Here is a 25,187-nt window from a genome sequence, read left to right on the forward strand (position 1 = left end):
TGAGGCACATAGGCATCGATTTTACCTCCCCAACCAGCCCTTCAACCTCCTTTGGCAGAGCAAGAAAAATTCAATACTGATACCACTCCTTTAAAAACAATCTTCATTCACAAATCAACAAATCTGCAAACCAGGCAGGTAACGTGGCCAGGATCTCAACATCAGCCTCTTCCCCATTGTTAGAACTGGCATCATTGGCATGAGTCTCTCCTCCAGTTTTTTCTGTTTGCCTCCTCTGTTTACGATGTTTTTGCTGGTATACTGCTTTGGGCACTGTGCCACTGCTGATCAGTGCCACAGTGCAAGTGCTCCCTATGTGAAATTGCTGTATTGATTGAATTCCATGTTTGGCTTATTTGGTTTACTATTAGTCCCTAGTAGAGTGCACCAAGAGTGCCAGGGCTTGTAAATACAAATGCTGCTCGTGGGCTTGCAGCACGTGTTGTGCCACCCACAAGAGCGGCCTAGTAAAAGTATGTCTGAAGGTCTACCATTCCTAGACCACGTGCAGTCTGACTGTCACGAGGACTGCGCAAGTACACCTACTTGCCAGTCCCTAAACCTTCCCTTAACTTCATGTTAGTCACCCCTATGGTAGGCCCAAGGGCAGGGTGCATTGTAAGCATAAGGTAGGACAAGCCTGACAAGGTTGGCATGTCCTAATAGTGAATTTCAGCCATATTCGTTTTTCACTATTGTAAGGTTACCTGCTCTCCATCAGTTAGAATGGGCTGCCGGGATTATTAATGCTATAATCCTAGCGGGCTCGGGGAGCATGGTGCAATGTCGAGTTTGGTATCCCTGAACTCAGGGTTTGATAACGCATCCGTTTGGGTGGATGGTTTTTGGACTCTGTTTGAAAATAGCACTTTTAGGAAGTAGCTATTTTCTTGTCTAACTGTCTACCGGTCTCTGCTGGTTCTGGTGTGCGTGTGACAGGAGCTGGGTGGCTCCAGAGGTCTGAATGAGTCAGTGTGGGATGAGTGGGGCATTTGCATTGAGAGTAGGGGAAGAGTAGCTCCTGATAGCCTGCCCTGCCTGATACAATGCTGGCTCAGCCCCCCTGCCAGGCGACTGATGACTCTGTGCCTGCCAGGGACTTTCCTGGCCCCACCTCCTACCGGGCGACTGATGGCCCTGCCCCTGCCAGTGACAATGCTGGCTCCGCTCCTGCTGGGCGGCTGAAGACTCTGCCCTGCACAGTGAATAGGCCAGGTGCCTCGGCCTGGCAACACCCACAACAAACCCGAGATGGGGGGAAATTCCCCTGCATGGGCAAAGGGATCAAAGCCAAAAAGGGGTATAAGAGAAGGACCCCTGAACCAAGAATTCAGATCACTTCTGACAAGGAAACCTGAACCAAGGACAAGAAGCCTGCTGAGCCAAGGACTGCCTACCCCTTCTGCCAGAGTGCTGTTTGTAGGGGGAATCCTGCAGTTGCTTCTTTATTTTTGCCAAGGAACCAGGAGAGAGGAACTGAGTGTGTACTCTCAAGCTTTGCTAAAGAAAATCTCCAAGGGCTGGAAGAAGTGCCACCGCCTTAGCCCCGCCCCTTTTTTCTTCTGTTTCCCTCCCCGCTCCCGCCTCCCAGCTGCTCCGCCCACCCGCGCACTTGGCCTTAAATGGCGACCGTGCGACACAGGTGAGTGTGACCCACTTGTGGGACACCCCCGCGCCGCACGGCCACCAGCTGCTGCGTGTGCCCCCAGTGCCTGCCTCTGTCTCAGCGCCGGCCTCGCTGCCGCCCTGAGCGCTCTCCTTGGTTTTCCCCGCTTTTTGCCTAAAATTGTGCTTGTTTCCTTCGTGTTTGTCTGACTTTTTGCCCGTATTTTGCCTAAAATTGTGCTTGTTTCCTTCGTGTTTGCCTGACTTTTTGCCCGTATTTTGCCTAAAATTGTGCTTGTTTCCTTCGTGTTTGCCTGACTTTTTGCCCGTATTTTGCCTAAAATTGTGCTTGTTTCCTTCGTGTTTGTCTGACTTTTTGCCCGTATTTTCCTGCATTTGTGCCTGTCTGTGCATCTGCCCATCTCGCCGCCCCCCGCTCCCGCTTCCCGCCACCGCCTTAGCCCCGCCCCTTTTTTCTTCTGTTTCCCTCCCCGCTCCCGCCTCCCAGCTGCTCCGCCCACCCGCGCACTTGGCCTTAAATGGCGACCGTGCGAACGCGCAGCGTTGACGCGCAGCGGGCGCGCCGATTGTGCGCCGAAGGCGCGCCAAAGGTAAGCCCGTCTGCGCCCGTCCGCGCCTGGACCGCGCCCAGCGCCAGGACCCCTGGCCCCCACCGACGGAAGCCGACCCGACGAACCTACAGCGCCTCCGACCTCGTCGCACTCAACACCGGCCACATCCCAGGATGTCACCGAGCCGCCCCGAAGCACACCCACGGACCCTTCAGCTGCCTCGCCTGCAAGTTCACCTGCATCCGGACCTTCCCTGCACCCGCCAAGCCGAACTCCAGCAGCACCCACCTCAAGTGCATCCTGCTCAACACCCGCTCCGTCCACAGACACGCCGTAGAACTCTGGAACCTGCTCGACACCACCGCCCCCGACGTTGCCTTCATCACCGAGACCTGGATGAACGCCTCCTCAGCCCCAGACATCGCCATCGCCATCCCAGAGGGCTACAAGATCACCCGGAGGGACCGCGACAACCAGACCGGAGGAGGCATCGCCATCATCCACAGAGACACCATCCGCATCACGACCAACACCGACGACACCCTCACCACCGCTGAACACCTGCACTTCCAGATCCACACCAACCCGAAGACCACCCTCAGAGGCACCCTGATCTACCGACCCCCGGGACCACGCACACGATTCAGCGAGGACATCGCCGACTTCGTCAGCCCGCACGCTCTCCCCTCCGCCGACTACATCCTCCTGGGGGACCTCAACTTCCACCTTGAGAACAACAACGACCGCAACACCACCACCCTGCTCGACAACCTCGACAACCTCGGACTCAAGCAACTGGTGACCACCCCCACCCACCTCGCCGGACACACACTCGACGCCGTCTTCTCTTCCAGCAAAGACGTCACCTTCAGCCACGCAACAGGACTCCACTGGACGGACCACAGCTGCGTCCACTTCACCTTCAGAAGAACGACGATCCACCACCTCCAGCAACAGGTTGCTCGAAGAAGCTGGAACAAGATCACAGCCGACCAGCTCACCGCCTCCCTGAGCCAGCACCCTCCCGACAACTCAGCGAACCCCAGCCAGGCCGCCGACAACCTCACGAAGTGGATCAGCAACTGCGCGGACGAACTCGCCCCTCTGAGGACCCCGCCCAGCAGATCCTGCAGCAGAAAAACACCATGGTTCACCGACGAACTCAAGTGCTCCAAGAAGAACTGTCGAGCCCTCGAGAAAGCCTGGAGAAGGGAACCAACGACGGACAACATGGCCACCCTCAAACTCGCCACCCGGAAACACCACCAACTGATCCGCGCCACCAAGAAAAATGCATACAAGGACCGGCTGGACAACAACGCACACAACTGCAAGGAACTCTTCAACATCGTGAAAGAGCTCTCCAACCCCAACGCCGGAAACAACGACATCACCCCGTCGCAAGACCTCTGCAACTCCCTCGCGTCCTACTTCCACAACAAAATCACGGACATACACAACAGCTTCAACAACCAACCAACGCAAGCCACAACCGCAACGACTCCACCATCCACCACCCTCCGCACCTGGACCCCGATCAGCACCGAAGACACCATCCGCACCATGAACTCCATCCATTCCGGATCTCCGACTGACCCCTGCCCTCACCACGTCTTCAACAAGGCCGACGCTGTCCTCGCACCCCACCTGCGGGACATCATCAACACCTCCTTCGACGCCGCCACCTTCCCTGAGAGCTGGAAGCACGCCGAAATCAGCGCTCTCCTCAAGAAACCCACAGCAGACCCCACCGACCTCAAGAACTACCGTCCCATCTCGCTCCTCCCGTTCCCGGCCAAAGTCATCGAGAAGACCGTCAACAAACAGCTGGCCGCCTTCCTCGAGACGAATGGATCCCTCGACCCCTCACAGTCCGGCTTCCGAGCGAACCACAGCACGGAGACCGCCCTCATCGCCGCCACCGACGACCTTCGAACTCTGATGGACAACGGAGAAACAGCGGCCCTCATCCTCCTGGACCTCTCCGCGGCTTTCGACACTGTCTGCCACCGCACCCTAGTACAGCGCCTCAGCAACATCGGAATCCAGGAGAAGGCACTGGAATGGATCACCTCCTTCCTCGACGGAAGAACACAAAGAGTCCGCCTACCACCGTACAAGTCAGAGGCCACCAAAGTCATCTGCGGCGTACCCCAAGGATCCTCGCTGAGCCCAACCCTCTTCAACGTCTACATGAGCCCCCTCGCGGCCATCGCACGCCAACACAACCTGAACATCATCTCCTACGCCGACGACACCCAGCTGATCCTCTCCCTGACCAACGACCCCGCCACCGCCAGAGCCAACCTGCACGAAGGGATGAGAGACGTAGCCGAATGGATGACGACCAGCCGCCTGAAACTGAACTCAGACAAGACGGAGGTCCTCATCCTGGGCTCCACGCCCTCCGCCTGGGACGACTCCTGGTGGCCCCCCGCCCTGGGCACCGCACCCAAACCGACAGACCACGCACGGAACCTGGGCTTCATCCTGGACTCCTCCCTCTCCATGACCAGACAAGTCAACGCCGTCTCCTCGTCATGCTTCAACATCCTGCGCATGCTACGTAAGATCTTCCGGTGGATCCCCACCGAGACGAGGAAGACGGTCACCCAAGCCCTCGTCACCAGCCGACTGGACTACGGCAACGCCCTCTACGCCGGAACCACGGCCAAACTCCAGAAGAGACTCCAGCGGATCCAGAACGCCTCGGCGAGACTCATCCTCGACATCCCCCGACGCAGCCACATCACCGGACACCTGAGAGATCTGCACTGGCTCCCGGTCAACAAGAGAATCACCTTCCGGCTCCTCACCCACGCGCACAAAGCCCTACACGACCAAGGCCCGAGCTACCTCAACAACCGGATCAGCTTCTACACTCCCAAGCGCCTCCTCAGATCAACCAACCTCGCCCTCGCCGCCGTCCCCCGCATCCGAAGAGCGACAACAGGAGGAAGATCCTTCTCCTACCTGGCAGCCAAGACCTGGAACTCACTTCCGACCAATCTGCGCCTGACCCAAGACCACCTCTCCTTCAGGAAGAAGCTCAAGACCTGGCTGTTCGAGCAGTAGCGGCACCCCCCCCCCCTCCCAGCGCCTTGAGACCCTACGGGTGAGTAGTGCGCTCTACAAATGACCTGATTGATTGATTGAGTCTCCTGGGCCAAGGACTTCATTTATTTGCTGAAAGTGCTTGTTGCTGGAACTGAAAACCCAACACCTCTGAAGAATCCAGCAATCTCGACGACGCCGAATTCAGCTCGACATCGTGAGTAACGGCTCCAGTGTCCCGCACCTTCGACGCCGGCCGCCGGGCCCGATCGACGCCAGTAGCGACGCCAGTGAGTAGCGAGTTCGGCTCCAGCTCCAAGTGACCCTGTGTCAACACCGTCGCTGATCGCATCAACATCGAGCCCTCTCGACGCCGTGAGCGCTGCTCACTCTTGCAACATCGACGACGCCGTATCCTGCTTCACCTCGTGAGCGCTGCTCCTGCCTGACTTCGGTCGACGCCGCTGCAGATCGCCCCGACTCCGAGGCCCGATCGACGTCGAAGACGCGACACCGGACATCTCGACGCCGCTGATCGAGTGCTTCACTTTTCCAAGGTACTGTGTTGTTGGGGGCTGTGCGACTCCGGGCTCGACGTAGCGCTCCTCGCTGTCGACGCCGAACCTTTGGATTAACTTTGCCTCGACGTCGTGTGACTCCCGTGTGGGTTACATTGTTGCCAAGAACTGTGTTTTAAAGAAGAAGAGTTGCTTTTGATACTAAAGACTTTGTGCTAAGAAGAAACCGTGCTTGAACTATTATTTTTCCTTCCAAGAGTATTTATTAAGACTGTGGTATATTTTTGTCGTTATTTGGTCTTGTGCTAAGCCTTATATAAAAATCCTTATTTTTTATAATACTACTGTGTTGTGTCCATTTGTAGTGTATTCACTTTATTACTGTATGTGGTCATAAATGCTTAACGCACTGCCTCTGAGATAAGCCTGTCTGCTTTGCCAAGCTACCAAGGGGGTGAGCAGGGGATATCTAAGTGTGTTATCCCCTTGCCCTGACTAGAAAAGGTGTGTCCCTATTTGTCAGAAGTGTATACCTCTGCCAACTAGAGACAGCCGCTTCTAACACCCATCAAAGAGTAGATGTAGGGGTCCCCCCTGAAAAAGTCCCCGGCTCAACCAAATTCCAAGGCCACACAGGGATCAAAAGTGACCTAAAACATACTTCGATCCTATTAGTCCCCGAATATAAATCAAGGGGGAGGTATGATACCCTTAACAGGTCAAATATATTAAAACTAGTAAACGACATCCCGGGGTTTGAAGCACTATTATCGGATGATATAGACTCAATTGAATTCCTGCCCCCAAGGGGCTACCAACCTTCTGAGGCAACCCTGGTGTTCTTTAGATCACCTTACTGGGCAGGAGTGTTTATAGACCATAAAGCCACTTTCCGGGATTGGGGCATCAGAATTTACCCTTACTCCACCCCTGGCTACCCCTCAGTGTTTTTAAATCGGCCAGGAGCAGGAACAAAAGCAGAAAGTCTCCCAGCTGGCAACAAAACTAAGCCTTACTCAATCCTAAAAAACGCGCTGGGGATCACAGACACAGACACCCCCCCTCTACTGGGGAACACGACCCCGACAACATCCAGGGATGGGGATGGCTTCCGGCTGTCCTGTCATGCGGGAAAACAGTCTGACCGCAGGATGTGCTTTCAGTGGATCAAAAACACAAAGCACCGGTACTACCATACCTCCAAAAATCTGTGACAAAGACCGACTCCGTTTTCACATTGTGTTCATGGAACATCAGTGGCCTCCAGCACAAATTAACCAATCTAGAGACACACTCCTTCATATACGGGCATGCACTAATTGCCCTGCAAGAAACATGGGCCACCCAAAGCTCACCAGTCACAGGGTTTATTGAAGTATGGAAGCCAGGAATCAGTCTGCCGCTATGGCCACCCAAAAGGGGGTCTGTCAATCTATGTTTCAAATACCCTAAAAGGCCTGATTGTTCCGCTAAACTTTGAGGAAGACTGGCTAATTGGGGTTAAAATTAAATCATGGTCCAAGCAACGCTCACTCCTTCTCCTCAATGTGTATATCAACCCAAGCACGCGGACAAAAAAAGGACATCTGGCACGCTTATCCACAATCATGAGCGATTTGGCCACTGACCACCCCGATTCGGACTGCATAGCGACGGGGGACTTCCAACACAAATCTCTTCCAGGGCAAACCTACAGATCTTGACGGACCTTCTCCATTTACTCAACTGGAGGTGCCAGACCAATCTAATGCTCCAAATCAAGCCCATTGTGCCCTGGGGGAGCTCCTCGTGTTACAACTCTACAGCGCTGGATACCTGGTAATGAACGGAAGGACACTGGACCCCCCCTTCCGCATCCCCCCCCAAACTGGACCTGGACAAACGGGCACAAGAAAACCTTCCTGGACTTCTCTATTTGCAACTCAGACCTGTTCCATCATCTGGCCAGCTTTAGTATCCAACCACGACGGGAAAGTGATCACCGTCCACAGGTCATCATTCTTAATAAAGCCGGAGTACCATTCGTCTGCCTAAAGTACTTGTACTGGGATCTACACCGAGAATCTGAGGTGCTTAAAATGGAGCGATGATATAAGCCCTAACATCATGAAGACATGTTTGGCTCTCATCAATGGGGTCACAGATCAGACAGCTTCCCCGATTGCCGTATGGACGACTCTCTGCGTACAACTGGTCACGCTTTTTCCTGTTAAACCGCACCAACACAATGCCAGCACAATCCGGCAGTTCTCACTCACAACCCAGTCGAGGACGCTGAAGAAAGCCCGGAACAACGCCTTGCGGACACTTACAAAATCCCCAGGAAATAATGATCTCAGTCATGTGTACAAATTAGCGCAAAAATTATTCAGGATGGCCACACAAAGACAAACGTCTATATCAAAACCAGCTATGGGCCAAGCTCCTTTGGGAAAGCAAAAACCGCAATGTGAGAACATTTTGGGCCTTGATCAACCGCTCCAACTCGGGGTCATCAAAAGATGGATCGGCAAACATGCAGGAATCAGACTGGGCTGCCTTCCTGACCGACCACTTCAGGTCCCCGTAAAGCACAGTGACAACAGGAAGCAGCTCCCCTAAAGCGGTAGAAGCACCCTAAAGCATCTGCAGGCGCAAGAACACAAACTGTGCAGGCTATTGTACAGATGACATTAAGATCAACGTAGAAATGGTCGCCAACGCTGTGTCAAAAGCAAGATCAGACGGGGCTCCGGGCCCAAACGCTTTGCCTCGGAGACTGTTCAAATCCAACAAAGCTCTTTGGTCGGGGCACTTAACCACCTTGTTTAACTTTGTGCTTAGGACTTCAACTGTTCCAGATTCCTGGCGCGGGGCTATAATTCACCCAATCCATAAATCAGGCTCCCGTGCCACTCCAAGCAACTATAGATTAATTGCAGTCCTTGACATCGAGGCAAAGCATTACGCAGGCATTCTTCAGAAGGAGCTGAAGGGATGGGCAGAACAGCGTGATTTGTTACCAATGAACCAAACAGGCTTTACTGCCAATTCAGGGACCGAGACTAACTTGCTTACATTGTCTATAATCATCGACAAACGCTTTTATCATCAAGATCTGTGCACTGTTGTTTTGTTGATTTTCATAGCCGCGTTTGATGGGGTCCCAAGGGCAGCTCTATGGGGTAAACTGAAAAAATGGGGATCCCTGAAAAACCTCTGGATGTGATAATCCAACTTCACTCACACACCTGGGTTCAGGTGAAGCTAGGGTCCGGCACGCACCTCTCACGGAAAATCATGACAACCAGAGGAGTCAAACGGGGGTGCGTGCTGGCCCCCCTCCTTTTTAACCTGTTCATTGCAGACCTGCCGGTCACACTTGATGAAATAAACAGTCACCCCCCTGAGGTTGGAGGCGTAGCAATAAGCAAGCTTCTTTATGCCGACGATCTGGTTCTTTTTAGCCTTACTCGGGTCGGGCTTCAAAGGCTTTTGGACAGGCTACACAGTTACACAATTAAGAATCAACTTGAGGTAAACTTAAAGAAAACCCAAGTTGTGTCCTTTGGAAGGAAACGCAAAGGTGGCGGTGTGTGGTCATATAACAATAATAATAATCTAACAGGACGCTCATATAAATACCTAGGGGTCCACTTTGATTCCAGGGGTAACTTCTTCAAACAGCGTGATGAAATTGCAGTAAAAGCCACAATCCTACAGGTTAATTTATCTAAGCTTGCTAAAGAGCTGTCCGGTCCAACCCTCTCATTCCTACTGGAAATTTTGAGAGCAAAAATCGCACCCATCCGTACGTATGGTAATGAAATATTTAGGGGTAAGCTAAACACAACTCTGAACCAACTTGTGACCAAGATTTAGAAAAAAGTGCTACATTCGCCCAAATCTGCCTCTGCTGCCCAGATCAGGCGAGAACTGGGCTTTTAAATCATGAGGCTTTCAACACCGGCACATATCTAAACCTTTGTCACAAACTTAGAAAAGCAGCTATAGGTACTTTAGAGTCTCTAGTTTGGTTGGAGATTAGTCAGAAGAACCCTGGGGGCTCGTATGGCCGCCTGTTTACAGACTCTATCCGCGAAATGGCTGCGGGTGATCTATGGGCCCTCAATCCCAGCATGACAGCATTTAAAACATGTATCAAAAAGAGCGTCAGAATGTGCTCGCTCATTATGGACAAAGCGCTACTCCGCAGACGCAGTCATGCATGGTCAGTCATGAACTCTTATGGGCGCATATCCCCGGCTACTTACCTCTCCTGTTCTTATTCATTGCACTTAAAGCGGAGTTTTCTGGCCATCAGATTGGGGGTTTGGCGTTTTTAAAAAGATCTGCCCATATGGCAGCGTACCACGGAAGATCTAACTTGCAAAGGGTGCGGCATGACAACTGAAACGCTAGAGCACGTGGTTTGCTTATGCCCCGCACTTACGTCCCAACGTAGACGTAAACTCGGAGCAGAGTGGAACAGGTTGGGTGTTCGGACCTGTAGACAGGCAATTATCACCTCTCTGTGCCCAGAAAACATAGCTCTGAATATCGCCTTTACAACATATATATGGGAAGCTTATCGCATCTTTACAGCTAAGGCGGAAGGAGCAGCATTCCCCCGCGCTGTCCCGTCCAGTGACCCAATCCAAGCTGCATCTTAGCCTTTAGCTTTAAGCAAAAAAAAAAAAAATGAGTCTTAGCTGCTATATGCCAGTATATCAAATCCCCCTGCTCTTTTGCTAAGTGTTATCACTGTCTAATACTTAATTGTTTTAATTTTTAAGGTGTAATATAAATCGAGTAACAGGTGTCGATAGATTTTTACTGTTTAACTGTGAAAAAATGTTTTGAAGCTTTTTTAATTACAATGTACCTATTTGTGGATTCAATTTGTTACGCTTTTAAGGATATTTTTCTTTTATCCAAATAAAGATTTTTATATATAAAGACAGCCTTCAGGATCCGGCTACACCTATCTCTCTTACGTCACATGTTCCCTTGGGTGGAAAGATTGCTTATTATCTCCAAAATTGGCAGCAAAGAACTACGGACCAGTGGGTCCTCAACATAATTCAATTAAGACACACTCTAGAACTTCCACAAACGCCCCCTTGTACACCACCAAGGTGGTCAGGCACTTACTTAAGATGCATCGGGAGATTCGGACAATGCTCCGAAAGGGAGCAATAGAACCGGTGCCGAACTCCCAGAGGGGGAGGGGTTTACTCACGATTTTTCCTAGTCAAGAAAAACACTCTCCAATGGCGTCCTATTCGAGACCTCCGATCCCTAAACACCTATCTCTAAAAGCAATCTTTCCCAATGGTTTCTCTTCAGGACATCTTTCTACTTTTAGACTCAGGAGATCATATAACCACAGACCTACAGGATGCGTACTTTCACATCCCCATCCATCCTTCCCACAGGCAGTACCTTTGGTTCATGGTTGCCGGAGAACATTACCAATTCAAGGTACTGCAGTTCGGACTGAAATCAGCCCCAAGAATATTCATGAAATGCCTGGCTCCAATGGCGGTTGTTCTAAGGAAACCGACACTAAGTATTTCCTTACCACGCTGACTTGTTGGTTAAGGCACCATCAGCAGCATCCGCCCGATCGCCAACAGCGGCTTGCGTGGATTTGTTTGCCAGGTTAGGTCTGACTTTAAACGAGGAAAAATCATCCCTTCAACCGACAAGAAACATCACCTTCTTGGGAGCGATACTGGACACAAGGCATTTCCCCTCCAAAGGAAGGCAAATGAGAATTACATCTCTTTTCAAAGACTTCACAAAAAGAAAGTGCCTTTCAGTATGCAAGTACAAGTCATTGCTGGGAACGATGTCATCTTGCATTCCCCTCGTACCTTGCTGCAGGTTAAGGATGCGTCTGTTGCGAGAGCAGCTAGATATACAATGGCTTCGAGCATAGGGATCCTTCAAAGACATAGTCAAGGTAACGCCGAACATGGTTCAAGCGGTGAAATGGTGGCCCCAAGAGCGGAACATCTCGCGGGGCCTTTCATTCCTCACAGAGCCAGCCCCACTGATAATTACTACACATGCGTCCCTAGAAGGATGGGGAGCCTTCCTTCAGGACCTTAAAGTCAGCAGCCGCTGGAAGTTGCACGAGCAGAAGATGCATATAAACTTATTGGAACTCAGAGCCGTCCGCTTGGCATTGCTGGCGTTCCTACCAAAAATAATATCAACTGTGTTAGTAAGAACGGACGACACAACAGCTATGCATTACTTTAACAAACAAGGAGGAACAAGATCACTCTCCCTGCCGCAAAAGGCCCATAGAATATGGGAATGGGCACTGCAACACAAGATATCCAGAACAGCGGAACATCTCCCAGGGTACCAGAACTTCCAAGCAGATACACTCCGCAGGCTCAAATCTACCTGCCACGAATGTGAGATTGACCAAGGGGTTCTAGACAACATCGTCCAAAGATGGGGGAGAACCAACAGTAGACCTCTTCGCAACAGCAGAGAACGGGAAATGCTGGTTCTTCGCAAGCTGGCTTCCCCAACGGGGATCCTGCGGGAATGCGTTTTTGATGGCATGGTCAGGCGTCTTTGCTTACGCCTTTCTTACAATTCCCCTCCTGCCACGAGTTCTTATGAAGCTCAAGAAGGAGCCGTGCCGGGTGATCCTGATATCCCCATGGTGGCCCAGGCAGCACTGGTTCACAGAGCTTCCTCTACTGTCGGAGGTCCATCCGATTCGCCTCTGGCCAATACAGGGGCTTCTGACTTTGTCCCAGGGACAAGTGCTACATCCAGATCTGAAATTATTGCACTTAGCGGCCTGGCTCCTGAGCACTGTAAGTTTCACCATCTAAAGATCTCAGAGGAATGCAAAGACATCCTATCAAAAGCCAGAGCGGAGAGTACGGACAAGACCCACAGAATGAAATGGGAAAGATTCCGTCTGTGGTGCCAAAGATGTAACATTCATCCTCTGAATTTGGCAGCGCATGAGATTATTCCATACATTTTACTTTTGGCTCATGCATCGATAAAGGTACATTTAGCTGCAATATCACTCTACAGGAGGACTTCCTCAGGACCAACTATGTGGTCTGCAAGAGTCATCCAACAATTCATGAAAGGATTATTCCGGGTTTTTCCTCCAGTAAAGCCTCCACCACCTCTCTGGCAGTTGAACATTATTCTTTCTCAAGTAATGAAACAGCCCTTCAAGCCAATACACAGGGCAGATCCTAAATTTCTATCATGGAAAGTTCTGCTTCTCATAGCGCTCACTATAGCCAGGAGAGTGGGGGAATTACAGGCTCTCACGATTCAAGACCCTTTCTTACAATTTCAAGAGGATAGAATGATACTCGGGACTAATCCAAAATGTATTCCAAAAGTTCCAATTGACTTTCATTTAAATGAGCCACTAATGCTCAAACGGTTCTTTCCTCAACCAACAACCGCAGCGGAAAGAGCTCTCCACTTGCTGGATGTCCAACGCTCTCTCAAATTCTATTTACAAAAGACAAAACCCTTCCGCAAATCTTCACAACTGTTTGTTGCCTTCAGCACACCCAGGAAGGGCTTCCCTTATCAAAAAAAGGAATTGTCAGAGGGATTTCCAGTGCGATAGAGTATTGTCATCAGACAGCTGGAAAGCCTTTAAATGCACAAGTTCGTGCCCATTCGACAAGAGCAGTGTCCACCTCCACTGCTTTGTTTGCGGGAGTACCGATCCAGGATATCTGCAGGTCAGCGACCTTGAAGAGTACACACAACTTCACCAGGCATTACTGCTTGGATGCAGCCACAGGAAGAGATGTGGTGGTGGGAGAAGCGGTGCTGAGAAACCTTATCCAGTAACGGTGAGCCCTCTTTTCATCCCTCCGTCCTGGTTTCTTGGATACAAATGCACAGTTTTTATTATGTTTAGTGAGTGGTTACATTTCTAATATGCAGAATTCCATAATCAATTTGTATAGATAAATGATGTCTTGCATAGCTATACCAGGTCTGCATGGAGTCTAAAAATAAAAGAAAAGTCCCTTATTCTACTGATCGCTATTCTGATCCAGGCATGTGAATCTATGAAAGCTCCAATACAGGAGTAAGAACACAAGTTGCTTACCTGCAACTGTAGTTCTCCAGTATTGGAAGCTTTCATAGATTCACATGCCACCCTCCTCCCCTTGAGAGGCTCACCTCGGATTAAGCACAAAAGGTGTTAATGGCACAAGTGCATGAAAATCTGAGGGGCAAAAGGTTCTCAGGAGTGTTTGGTTCAGGGACAAGTTTGGTCTCTTTTACATAACGAAGGTTATGGGTTGCAAAAGGGAAATGGGCCTAGGTCTCTTTTCAGTTTGCTATACTACTAAGCATTGCTATTTTTTTGTACCGGAGACTCCCGTGTTGACGACTGGGAATGATTCAGGCATGTGAATCTATGAAAGCTTCCAAAACTGGATAACTAAAGTTACAGGTAAGTAACTTGTTTTCTTGCGGTAGTGTGGGCGAGCAACCATAGGCCTAACATAGAGTATAAGATATTTGTTGTGCATACAATGACCAATAAATTAAAACACGACTCAAAGGGAATCCAAAGCCAATTTTGTATAAGCTTCTTTCAAGATTTATTGTAAAACAAAGATCTTTGCGAAAAGTTAAGTGTTTTTAAATAGGAATTATGTACAGTTTCAAATGGACACTCTTGCAATTTTCAGTATTTGCTATGTTAACTTATGGAAGAAAATTAATTGGGTTTCGCAGGTAAGTAAATGTTAGACCTGACACCATTGGCATGTGTCTCCCTTCCATTTTTGTTACTGTGCCTCATGTGTTTTGTTGGTGTTAGCTGCTCGGAGCACTATGCCACTGCCAATCAGTATCACAGTGCAAGTGCTCCCTATAGAAAGTATCTATGTTGATTGGTTTCCATGATTGGCTTATTTGATTTACTGTCAGGCCCTAGTAAAGTGCACCAGGAGTGCCAGGGCTTGTGAATCCAAATGCTGCTAGTGGGCTTGCATTCCTGGTTGTGCCACCCACAGAAGCAGCCTTGTAAAATGTGTCTAGGGTCTGCCATTGCAGAACCTGTGTGCAGTCTGGTACTGTCATGGTGACTGCACAAGTGCACCCACTTGCCAGTCCCTAAACCTTCCCTGAACTTCATATTAGTCACCTCTATGGTAGGCCCAAGGGCACGGTGCATTGTAAGCATAAGGTATAACAAGCCCTGATGTGTGTGGCATGTCCTAATGGTGAATTACAGCCATTTTCGTTTTTCACTATTGCAAGGCTACCTGTTCTCATAGGCCAGAATGGGCTGTTGGAATTGTTACATCCTACATTCCTAACCGACTCAGGGAACATGGTAGAAAGTAAAGTTTAGTATGACTGAACTCAGAATAATAAAATACATCTTTTAGTAAAGTTTATTTTAATATCCTGTGTTTGCAAATATCACTTTTAGAAAGCTGATATTTGCTTGCCTAACCATTTCAGCCTGCCTCTGCTCTGATATGTATCTGCTGTCTGGTTTCTGTGTGTGACAGGGCTGGGGGATTCCAAGAGACCGGCTGGGGCTGCCAGGTGGTGAATAGAGAGATTACACCAGGATAGGTGGGAGGAGTGTCCCTGGGCTCTGAATAGGGCTGTGCTCTGCCACCACAATGCTGGCTCCACCTCCTGTGTAGCGTCTGATGTCTCTGCCCTGCACCTTGTAAGGAGAGAGGGGAGACTGTCAACAGAGTACTCCTGGACTGTACTTGTCATCCACAATGCTGGCTCCCCCTCCTGGGGAGTCTCTGATCTCCCTGCCCTGCACACTGAAAGAAGAAGCCAGAGTCTGCAAAACAAAGTGCTCAAGGTACGGACTGGATTAGGCAAAGGCCCCCCTGGCCTGAAAGAACAAAGGATTTTGGGTATAAAGATAGGAGCCTCTTCTCCTAAGAAATCCGATCCTGCTTGAACCAAGACGAAACCTCTGCCTAAGTAGAAGGAACCAAGAAAGTTGAAGGAGGACTACTGTCTCTGTTCTGGGAGATTGGCCTGCAGTGGTTGCCTTGCTGCTGAAGGAAAGGAAGAACCTGCAAAGACTATTTACTTTTAAAGACTTGTGTTTCAAAGCTCTCCAAGGGCTTGTGTGTGAGCTTGCCCCCTGAACAGAGTCCCAGGACCAGTGGACTCTAACAACCTGGAGAAGAACTGCTGAGGGCGCTGCCTTATCCCGCAGCGCTAAAGGAGAGAACTGTGTGCGCGCCTCATGCCAAACTACTGCACACTCTGAGAACCCTGTGCCCACATGTCCGGCCCGAGCAATGCGACTTCTGCACCCTTTTCGAGCCATAGCTCGCAACGAATGGACCTGCCCGGCCCGACTAACGAGACTTCTGCATCACTTTGAGCTGTAGCTCGCAACGTCTGGACCGGCTGGGCCCAAGCAACGCGACTGCCGCACTCCGAGCAACGAGACTGTCGCACTTTCAGCCGTAGCTCACAACGTACGGCCCGGACTCCGCTTTTTGGGCTTTGTTCTCCCCCCTTTGCATCGGTCTGATCGATGCACCTCCTGCTGCTTTCCATAGGCTACTGCGCGTTGAGCGGCTGGGTACGACCCGTACCTACGAAGCGTACTGCCGCTCCACACCGAGCCTCCAGCGCCCCCACTCCAGGTATGGCGCGGACGCCTCAACGAAGTGCCCCGAATCCACAAAGCATCCCCCCCTCCTAGTAACGCGACCTAGAGCCTACGAGCCGTGACTCTCAACACGACAAGGAGGGCACCGCTGCGTGAGCCGCTTGGCGCAGCAACGCATCGTCCGTGACTAACTCCCCCCAAGCAAAAGGTACTGTGCCCGCATCGTACGCTGTATTCAAAGCGCACAGGACCGAAACGTCCTCCGTGCGCCCCAGACTCTGTTGGCTTCACCGTCGGGCCGAGTTTAGAAGTACGCTGCGCACAGACTCTGAAATTACGCCTTACTAAAAACTCTTTTTGCCTAAATAATCTTGTGGGCTGATTTAGAAACGTTATCTGGGTCTTGTACTAAGTCTTGCTGATATAACACCTATTTTTCATACAAACCCTGGTGTGGTGTTGTCACGGAGCTACTGTGTGTGATTACAAATGCTTAACCAATAACACTCCGAGATTAGCCTTGTCTGCTCGCGCCACGCAACCTAGAGGGTGAGCAGGGGTTATTTGAATGAGTAAGTCCCATGCCCTGACTAGAGGAGAGGGTTCCTGCTTGTCACAAGTTCTTACCTGTGCCAACCAGAGACCCCCAAATCTAACAGTCACCAAATCCAGTCTTTGGGATGCTGGGTGAGCAGAGGGCAAGGTTCATCTAAGGACAAACACTGCACCACCAGCTGCACAGCGGCAGCCGGGTGCAGGGGTCAAATTTGAAGATCAGGCCCAATGTTAACCAATGGAGACTGTGGGGTATTTGAAGACACACTGCTTGCAGGTAAGTAAAGCGTCAGCAGGGCTCAAGCTTTGGAGTTTTTATGCAAGCATGGGGGACCCAAGGCAGCACAAATATTACACCACCAGCGGCCCGGACTTGGCCGGGTGAAGGGAGAAAACACCCAGTCGTGTGCACAATGCAATTTAATGGAAACACTGGAAAGCAGGCTGCAGTTGACGACTGGAGTCTGCACAGATAAAACCAGTGACAGGATAGGTAAGTTGGGATGTTGTAGGTCATAGATAAACCGTTGGACGAGCTCCTCAAGGCCAAGGGGCTTTGGGTATAGGTTTTTCCATTGACGTCAAGTTTCTCTTACCAGAGTTGGTCGGCGTCGAGGTGAGCATTTGGATTCACACTGCAGGCCTCGTCGTGGAGTCCAGGAGGGGTGAGCCATCACTGGACTTGAAATCAGGATTGCTGGGTGACCTTTTCTGGATCGGTTGGCCACCTGGACACAGGCATCAGGTGCAAAGTGGTCATTAATTGCGGATCCGGACTGCACCAGAGTCCTTTGCAGTTCTTTCTTATGTACTGAGTGGCTGTCCTCTGGAGTTCTGGCCTCCTTCAAAGGCAGGCAGTCTTTCCCTGGCTGGTGGAGGTCGCTGACGGCAGGCCAGTTGTCATTTCTTCAAGGGCTGGAAACAGGCCAGTAGGGCTGGAGCCAAGTTGGTGGGCGTTGAGTCTTATCTGCACAGCATCTTCTTTGTCCTTCTTGTCATTAGATTACAGAAACTAGTTTCAGGGTCTGGGTGAGCCACCTAAATATTAGAATCTGAAAGAAACACATACTGATAGATTCCTTACCTTAGAATTAACCCCAGGCATCTGACTGGATCCGGAAAGTTTTCATCAGCAGTACCCCTGCGTGTCGGTAGGTGTCGTTGGCGTCTTTGTCACTGAGATGACTGCGCAGGAGCTGCTTAGATGCACCCATGTGCGCTGACTTCAGTTCTTTCTTGTTCTGCGCCAGCAAGCGCAGATCCCGGAAGACCAAGTACCCCCAGTATGTATAGGTTTTATAACGCGCAGAAATCAACCCCGAAGGGGTATCTCTGTGCTAACTTAACAGGAAAGTCAGGCGAACACGTGCAGATAGAAATTATACTCCTAGTGCAGTTTTCAAGAGTTTCCTAAAGATAAGATTGGAGCAATTACGCAAGTCCACCTGTAGGGTGTTCCATAATTTTGAGGCCAGATGGACAACAGTTTTGCCGCCTGTTCTAAGTTTCTTAAACCGGCTAATTACTAACAGCCTTTACCCTTCCGATCTAATATGGCGATTTGGACAGTAGGCTCTGAATTTATCCACCCGGAAGCTGGGGATCGTGCCATAGAGTGCTTTAGGTGATCCTGTCACCCCTCGCCTTCTTGCCCCTGCTCTGAAAAGACAAACAGCCCTGGGTGGAGGGGGTGGCTCTGGGGCTTGGGCCCGGCCCCTCCAACACTTCTCGCTGCGGTCTCTGCCTCCCGTGCAGTTTCTGCGGGGGGGGGGGGGGGTCGGGGGGTTCCGAGCAGGCGGGCAGAGCCCCCCCCCAGACAAGCGGACCAGTTTGGGACTGGCTCTCTGCAAGGGGCCCGAGCCCGAATCGCGCTGAATATAATGTGGGGCAGAGCGCGAAATCATGCCAAACCTGTGAATTCGGTGACCGCAACACTTGGTACAGCAAATGAGCCGCTCGGCGCCACTTTTCACCCGAGGGAACGGGCTGCCCGCTGTCTTTTTGCTGGACCAGGAGACGCAATGCCGACCGCCGTTTTATGTCCATACTCCGATCCACCTCAAGACGGTCCACAACCCTCCCTTCTGATCCGGATACACCCCATGAAGCCAGCGAAGTGAGCGCATTGCAATCCAAGGAGAAGCGGCACCTACCTTAGATTCCCTGACTTTTGCGCGATGAGAGGGGTGTCCCGATTGCGATCTTGAGGCACCTGACCGCAAAATGGCGTGGCGGCGAAGAAGCGCTGCCTTATTTGTTCCGATTTTGCCCTCTGCGCTCCATTGCAGCGAGTTTACCACTCTCTAAGCACATTCTCAACTGGACTCTCATATGCGTTCTGCTAAAACGCTGCCTGCAGCCTGCCTGAGCGAACACGACCAGCCCATGCCGCCTGACCTTAAGATGGCGGATTTGGGACATTGTAATACACACCACCATGCTCGGCCATGCTCGGCCATGCTCTGTGACTGTAACCCAGGCCCCACAGTGATCAACATTGGAGATCAGTGCCAGTGAGGCTCAGTGCCAGTACTAATCAGTGCCAATGCCCAGTACCAGCAATGCTCAGATAGCCAGGGCACTGAATAAAGTGAATAGCTTGTGAGTGGTGAGGCCTAACCCCCCCCCCCCCGCCAGTCCGGAGCTGTGCTATCCGATTCCCTGAGACAGAGAGTGTGCTGAAGACTCGGCGATGGGTAGGAATAATGGACAAACTTAATATCATTGCCGGACTGTATTGCCCTGAGGTCCTGTGGGTGAAAGACATTTTAAGTGTGTGTGAAGGAGTTGAGGACCACTGTAGCAGGAGGACTATTGGCCCGATAGGGGTTGAATTTGCACAGACGGTCTGGGGAAAATAGTTTTCTGGGCTGAATACAGCTGGGGCCTGAACGCTGGATTAAATAATTGCAATCCGCTGGGCCGGTGGCAGAGGCAAGCGTGTGGCCGCTTTTCTTAATCTGTGGCTCAAGCAACCCTGTATAACTGGGTCCAACTTTCCAACCTTGCCGCACAGCGCGGACCGTCAGGCTGGCCGTGAAGGAGGCCACATGACCATCATGAGGATGCTGTTGCCTCTTCTACAGCTGTGCAACAAGTAGTGCCAGCTGCACAGTTTAGGCCTTTTATAGCTGCGCAGCAAGTAGTGCTAGTTGCACCGTTTAGGGCTTCTACAGCTGTGCAGCAAGTAGTGCCAGCTGCATCTTTTAAACAACTTTATCAGTGAAGACAGTTTTGTTTGAGTTAGGACTCCCACTGCCTTGGCAGCAGCCTTGACATTATGGATTCAGGGCATCTGTGCCCCCTGACGAGTTGGCCTGGGAGTCTCCAAGGTATTTAGGGCGCCAGGCCCTTATACGGACATGTGGTGCTAGGAAATGTTTTCCATTTAGTACGAGTTACGCACCCTGTTCTGAGTACCTCTAGAGATGGTTTTATGATGACGATGTTGTTGTGCATTCTTAAACCTTGTTAGTCAGATCTTGTTCCACCCCATGCTCTTTCCCCCTAATGTTAATGTTAATCAGGAGATTAGGGTTCAATAGTAGTCTGTTGAGATTATCGGCATGCAACACGTTTGGTGCCGAATGTGCCTCTGTTACAGGCTGATGCTAAAGTCAGTGATCACCAGTGGTCACTGGGTGTTCATGATAATCTGTTCTACTTTGACCAAATTTGCTTTGTGATGGTTTTGAAAATGGTCAAGTTGGTCCTTTCATATGTAAACTATTCCTTTGTTTATCTAGTGCCAAGTGACACCATGCATACTTAGATGAAGGGCCCCACAAATACCCACCCCACTTCCCGGACGACACATTAGTTCTGATTTCTTCACCCAACATCTGGAATATGTGCCTCCTTTTTGGCCTCTTACCTCTCATCACCACAGCCTTCCTAGTAACACCTTTCTCATATCCCCCCCCCCCCCCCCCCCCCCACCTCCCTCCGGCTAATTTTCCCAACATGGCTACCACTCGAGTTAAGACTGGAATTAATTGCTACAAAATCATTTATCCTCCCAACCAGAAGAAAGCTTCAGTAAAACGATTGAAATATAATACTATTGAACGTTTCCCTGATTCCCTTTTTGTTAATCAATTTTACAATGGTCGTCTTGGGAGGCTCAAAAGATTTCTTCTTCTTCACTCACGACACCCCCTCTTGGTCCACCAGCTTATATAATTTCCTTAACGTCACCTCCTCCTCCTCTATCCCTCATGGCAGACAACTAAAAATGTCCCACTCTGCGCGTTTCAATGGCTACCTCACTATCTCACTCTATAATAACGGTACTGTCATGATCCAAGGCAAAGACTCCTGTCTCTCGCTGTTTGACCACCTCTTCCCCTCCCTACTCCCCTCCTCTGCGACTGGGTTATCCCCTAACTCCTCACCTAGCTCCACCCCCTACTCACTTTCTCCTCCCCTGACTCCCCTACATACCATTAGGGTGCACCCTCGAGAAGCACAGGCAGGCCCTCTTCCCTCCCCTGTGCCCTCCTCTCCTATTCCTCACCCTTCACAGTTTGCCCTCCCATTCATCACTTCAGCCTTACCTCTAACTAATACGCTCCTCGTCCAATCTGCACCATCACGGTTCCCCAATATCTTCCTCACCCATATTCCTACATGCCACCCCCCTTTTGAGTCCACCTCTCCTCCAACCCTCTCCCGAGGTTAACCCTCACTACGCTCCCCCTTATTCCTCCATCACCCCTCTCCTCTACCCCCTCCTCCCCTCGTTTTTCTCCCTGATTTGTCCTCCAACCCATTGCATCTCTCTCCTTCCACCCTCTCCTCCAACTATGCTGTGCTACCCCCTTGGTACCCCTTCCATTTCCCTCCCTCGGGCACAGCAGAACCACTTCCTTTCTTCAATTTCTCTTTCTCCCAACCCCCCTCACTCTGCCAGATGCCCGTTCCCCTACAGCCACCTCCTCTCGACGACAGGACCTCCTCAACCACCACCCCTCTTTTCCTCTCTAACCTCCTACATTCCCAGGACTCCACACAATCCTCCCCTCTCCTTCTACCATACCGCCCTGATCTGTACCGAGCTCCCCCTAAATTTGTCCTTAATTCCCTTCCTTCTTGCAACTCCAACAAAGACAACTCTCCCTTCGCCTCTGACTCACCAACTCCCGCTATCAACCTCCACCTTTCCCCACTTTTGAACCCTACACCTCAAATCCCCTCCTTGGCGCTTGGATTGAGGCAATGCACCCTTGCTGACCTCCAGTAACATATACTGGAGGCATGTGAAAACACAGACCGAGACAGGAGCGACCGAGGGGGCGAGTGAAGGGGGAACAAAAACAAGCGGCGAAGATGACAAAAGATATGACGCCTAAATAAAAACACTGAGTTGACCTTCATAAAAACGCTACTGCAAACAGACCCTGATGTACCACACGACAATGGCCAGATAGGGAATGCACAAACTGCCCAGCTCAAACATAAAACTTGGGGACACTGCGAACCTACGGCCAGATGTGTGTATAATGACCCACTGGTTGTCTAGCGCCCACCCGGCCCCACGTATCTCATGCACACGCCCCACACAGCCTGCTTAACGTATTAGCAAATTCAAAACCCTTAGCTCCACTGCTGTTAGATAATTACATAGTATGATTCACCAGTTGTATTGCTTTCTTTTATTAACTGTCTGATATTTACAGACTGACAAATAATATGTGACTGTATACATTTACCAAAATAACCTTTTCCTAAAACTTACAGGTGAAATAAGACTTGAACGTATGAGACTGATTTTATGTGTAAGTACTTTTATGGATAACCTTCTCTATGGTATTCTTCGAATTGTAACTAAAGTTAGTACAGGACAATTTTATATATGCCAAAGAAGTGCTGTATTGTGATCTATCTCTAATTGCTGAACTATATTATTATGGATGTATATTAAAATAAATGGCAAAAAAAAATGTTGAAAAAAGGTATCCATGCAATACATATCTGGGCTTTGCGGGGACAGGGGCGGAGAAGGGAGGAAAAGCGTACTTGATGAGAAACTCAGTCGGGCATAAGTTCCCGCCAAAGTGTCTCTTTAGTTCGAGTGTGATGTGCTGGTCAAGTAACCTGGAAGTGGTTTGTATTGACAGTCTAGTCCAGAAACCCTGGAAAGCAGCCAGTGACTAGAATGCTAACTACTATCCGGTACACAAGCGCATCTAGGCATGTAATTCAGTATGCAGTACCAGCAGCCGCTATGGAGAGCCGTTCTGTACAGTGGACTGGAATGCTGACTGCTGTGCTGTGCACATGCGTGAGTTTAGCAAGTAATTTAATGCGTACATTCAGAGACCTAGTAACCTTATAGCAGGACAATACATGCTGCATCTCTAAGGGGCCCTCCTCAGGACCCATGCCCTACATACCAAAAGTACCCCTTACTAGGGACTTACAGCGGTGCCAATTGTGGAACAATTAGGCATTTACATAATTTTTGTGAAATAATACTGGCAACCTGGTTAGCAGGAACCCAGTGCTCTTCAAAGTTGCATCAGCTATCAGGCAAATCATGGGGCTAACTATGTACAAAAGGGGCACTTTCATACAAGCATTTTATAAAAACCTCCTAAACATGACTAAGGGCCTGATTACGACTTTAGCGCTGCAACAACGGCACAATGCAGCCTTTGCTGCGCAAGCACCGCCGACTGTATTACGAGTTGGAAATGTGCAGCTTGTAATATGGTTGGCAGTTCTTTGGCCATTCCCATGGTGGTGCACTGCAGTGGGAACTGGCAAAAAGTTCCAGCATGGCATGGACTGTGACTTCCATGCTGTGCTTTAACTGGGGGAAATATATTCGGGGGGGGGGGCATGTTGTGCCCCCTGAATGTATTCCCAGGGCATGGGGGCCCTGTAGTTCTTGCAGCGCCAGCTTATTCATGGTGGGTCTCTGCCATGAAATTGCTGGTGGTGGAAGAACTCCAAGTATGCTGCTCGGGACTTTGCCAGTCCCTGCTCAGTATATTGTGTTGTGGGGCTCCTGCACCACTGACAGGGTACCACTGTTCCCTTGTGCAGCTGGTGTTCCACTGGCACAGATAAAACTTTGTTAGTTGTAATCTGCAGTACAGCGGAACCCCCTCACCCCTCCCACCTCCATACTCGTAATTATGCCCTTAAGTTAGCAAAGTTAAAAGTTTTGGTCTGAATAATATGCAAACTGACTAACTTATTAATTTTTGTTTGATGCGTTTCCTTTTCCAATAGGTACTATGTGTTTAATTCTTCAGATGGATACCTTTACAATGCTGTCAAACAGAAGAGGCAACCTTACTAAAGCTGTAAGGGTTCCAATGTAGTTATTAATAATCTTTTGAGTATTAAATGCAGAGGTATAACCCCATTATGCTCTCAGAGTACCGAATACGAAATCGTGATATGTAGGAGGTAGAATCTTAATGTGTTTACAATAATATAAATATCTGCGTTGCTCGTTGTTCTGGTTTCATAAGTAAAAGTTTTATTTCATATTTATCTACCAATTGTAGCCCCCTTTGTTTCCATAAGTGGAAAGTTTACAGTAAACATTTGAAAAGTGATTTGTGGTTTTCCGTTATACTGTCTTGGGTGTATCAATCTGTATATGCAACAACAAGGTCAGTTTCCCAGTCGTCACTGAGCGAGAGTCTGACTTTGCGTACCAACGGAAAAAAGGACCATTATCACCATTTAAACGCATGGGAAACTACTACCATTTAAAACAATATATATATTATTTATTGTAATAAAGGCTTGTACAAATATCTATTTTTGCAAACTGCCAATTTGTCAAGTAATTGCAAATAAAAAAATTAAAAAGTGGTTTTTTTTGTTTCCTGTTACTGACTCTAAAATAAAGTGTATCGCTGTAATTAATATTTATTCATAATTATTGTGGTTTTAAAAATTAAATGTCTTGAAATTTCACTGTTGTATTCATTTTTCCCTCTAAAATACATTTCAGTTAGTAGGTAAAAATTAAGTATTAACTGGGTATTAATATAATACCCCGCCCATTACCCCTATATCCTGTCACTAAAGGTGAATCTAGAAGTGCTATTAAACATTATTGAAATTTAATGCTAAAATAAAATGTATTTAGAGACCAAGGGGCCTATGACAATCTCTATTGTAAACCCTCCGACCTTAGGTCAGAGGCTTTACAACTGAGGTAGCCCATTTCATTTCTGACCAGCTGATTACCATACAGCCGGTCAGAATTGAACTGGCCTGTCATTACAGCTGGATTGCGACTGG

General features: G+C 49.6%; 1 long non-coding RNA gene across 2 annotated transcripts in view; it reads left to right on the forward strand.

The window, feature by feature from the left end:
- Positions 1–24,746, forward strand: part of LOC144807876 (uncharacterized) — a 49,915-nt gene extending 25,169 nt beyond the window's left edge. For both annotated transcript variants that reach the window (XR_013606491.1, XR_013606490.1), the window contains exons 2-3: positions 22,659–22,696; positions 24,159–24,746. This is a non-coding gene — a long non-coding RNA (uncharacterized LOC144807876). The remainder of the gene's footprint in view (positions 1–22,658; positions 22,697–24,158) is intronic.
- The last annotated feature ends 441 nt before the right edge of the window (positions 24,747–25,187 follow it).

The sequence above is a fragment of the Lissotriton helveticus genome, chromosome 1_2 (genome assembly GCF_964261635.1).
Source record: "Lissotriton helveticus chromosome 1_2, aLisHel1.1, whole genome shotgun sequence".
Taxonomy (NCBI): Eukaryota; Metazoa; Chordata; class Amphibia; order Caudata; family Salamandridae; genus Lissotriton; species Lissotriton helveticus.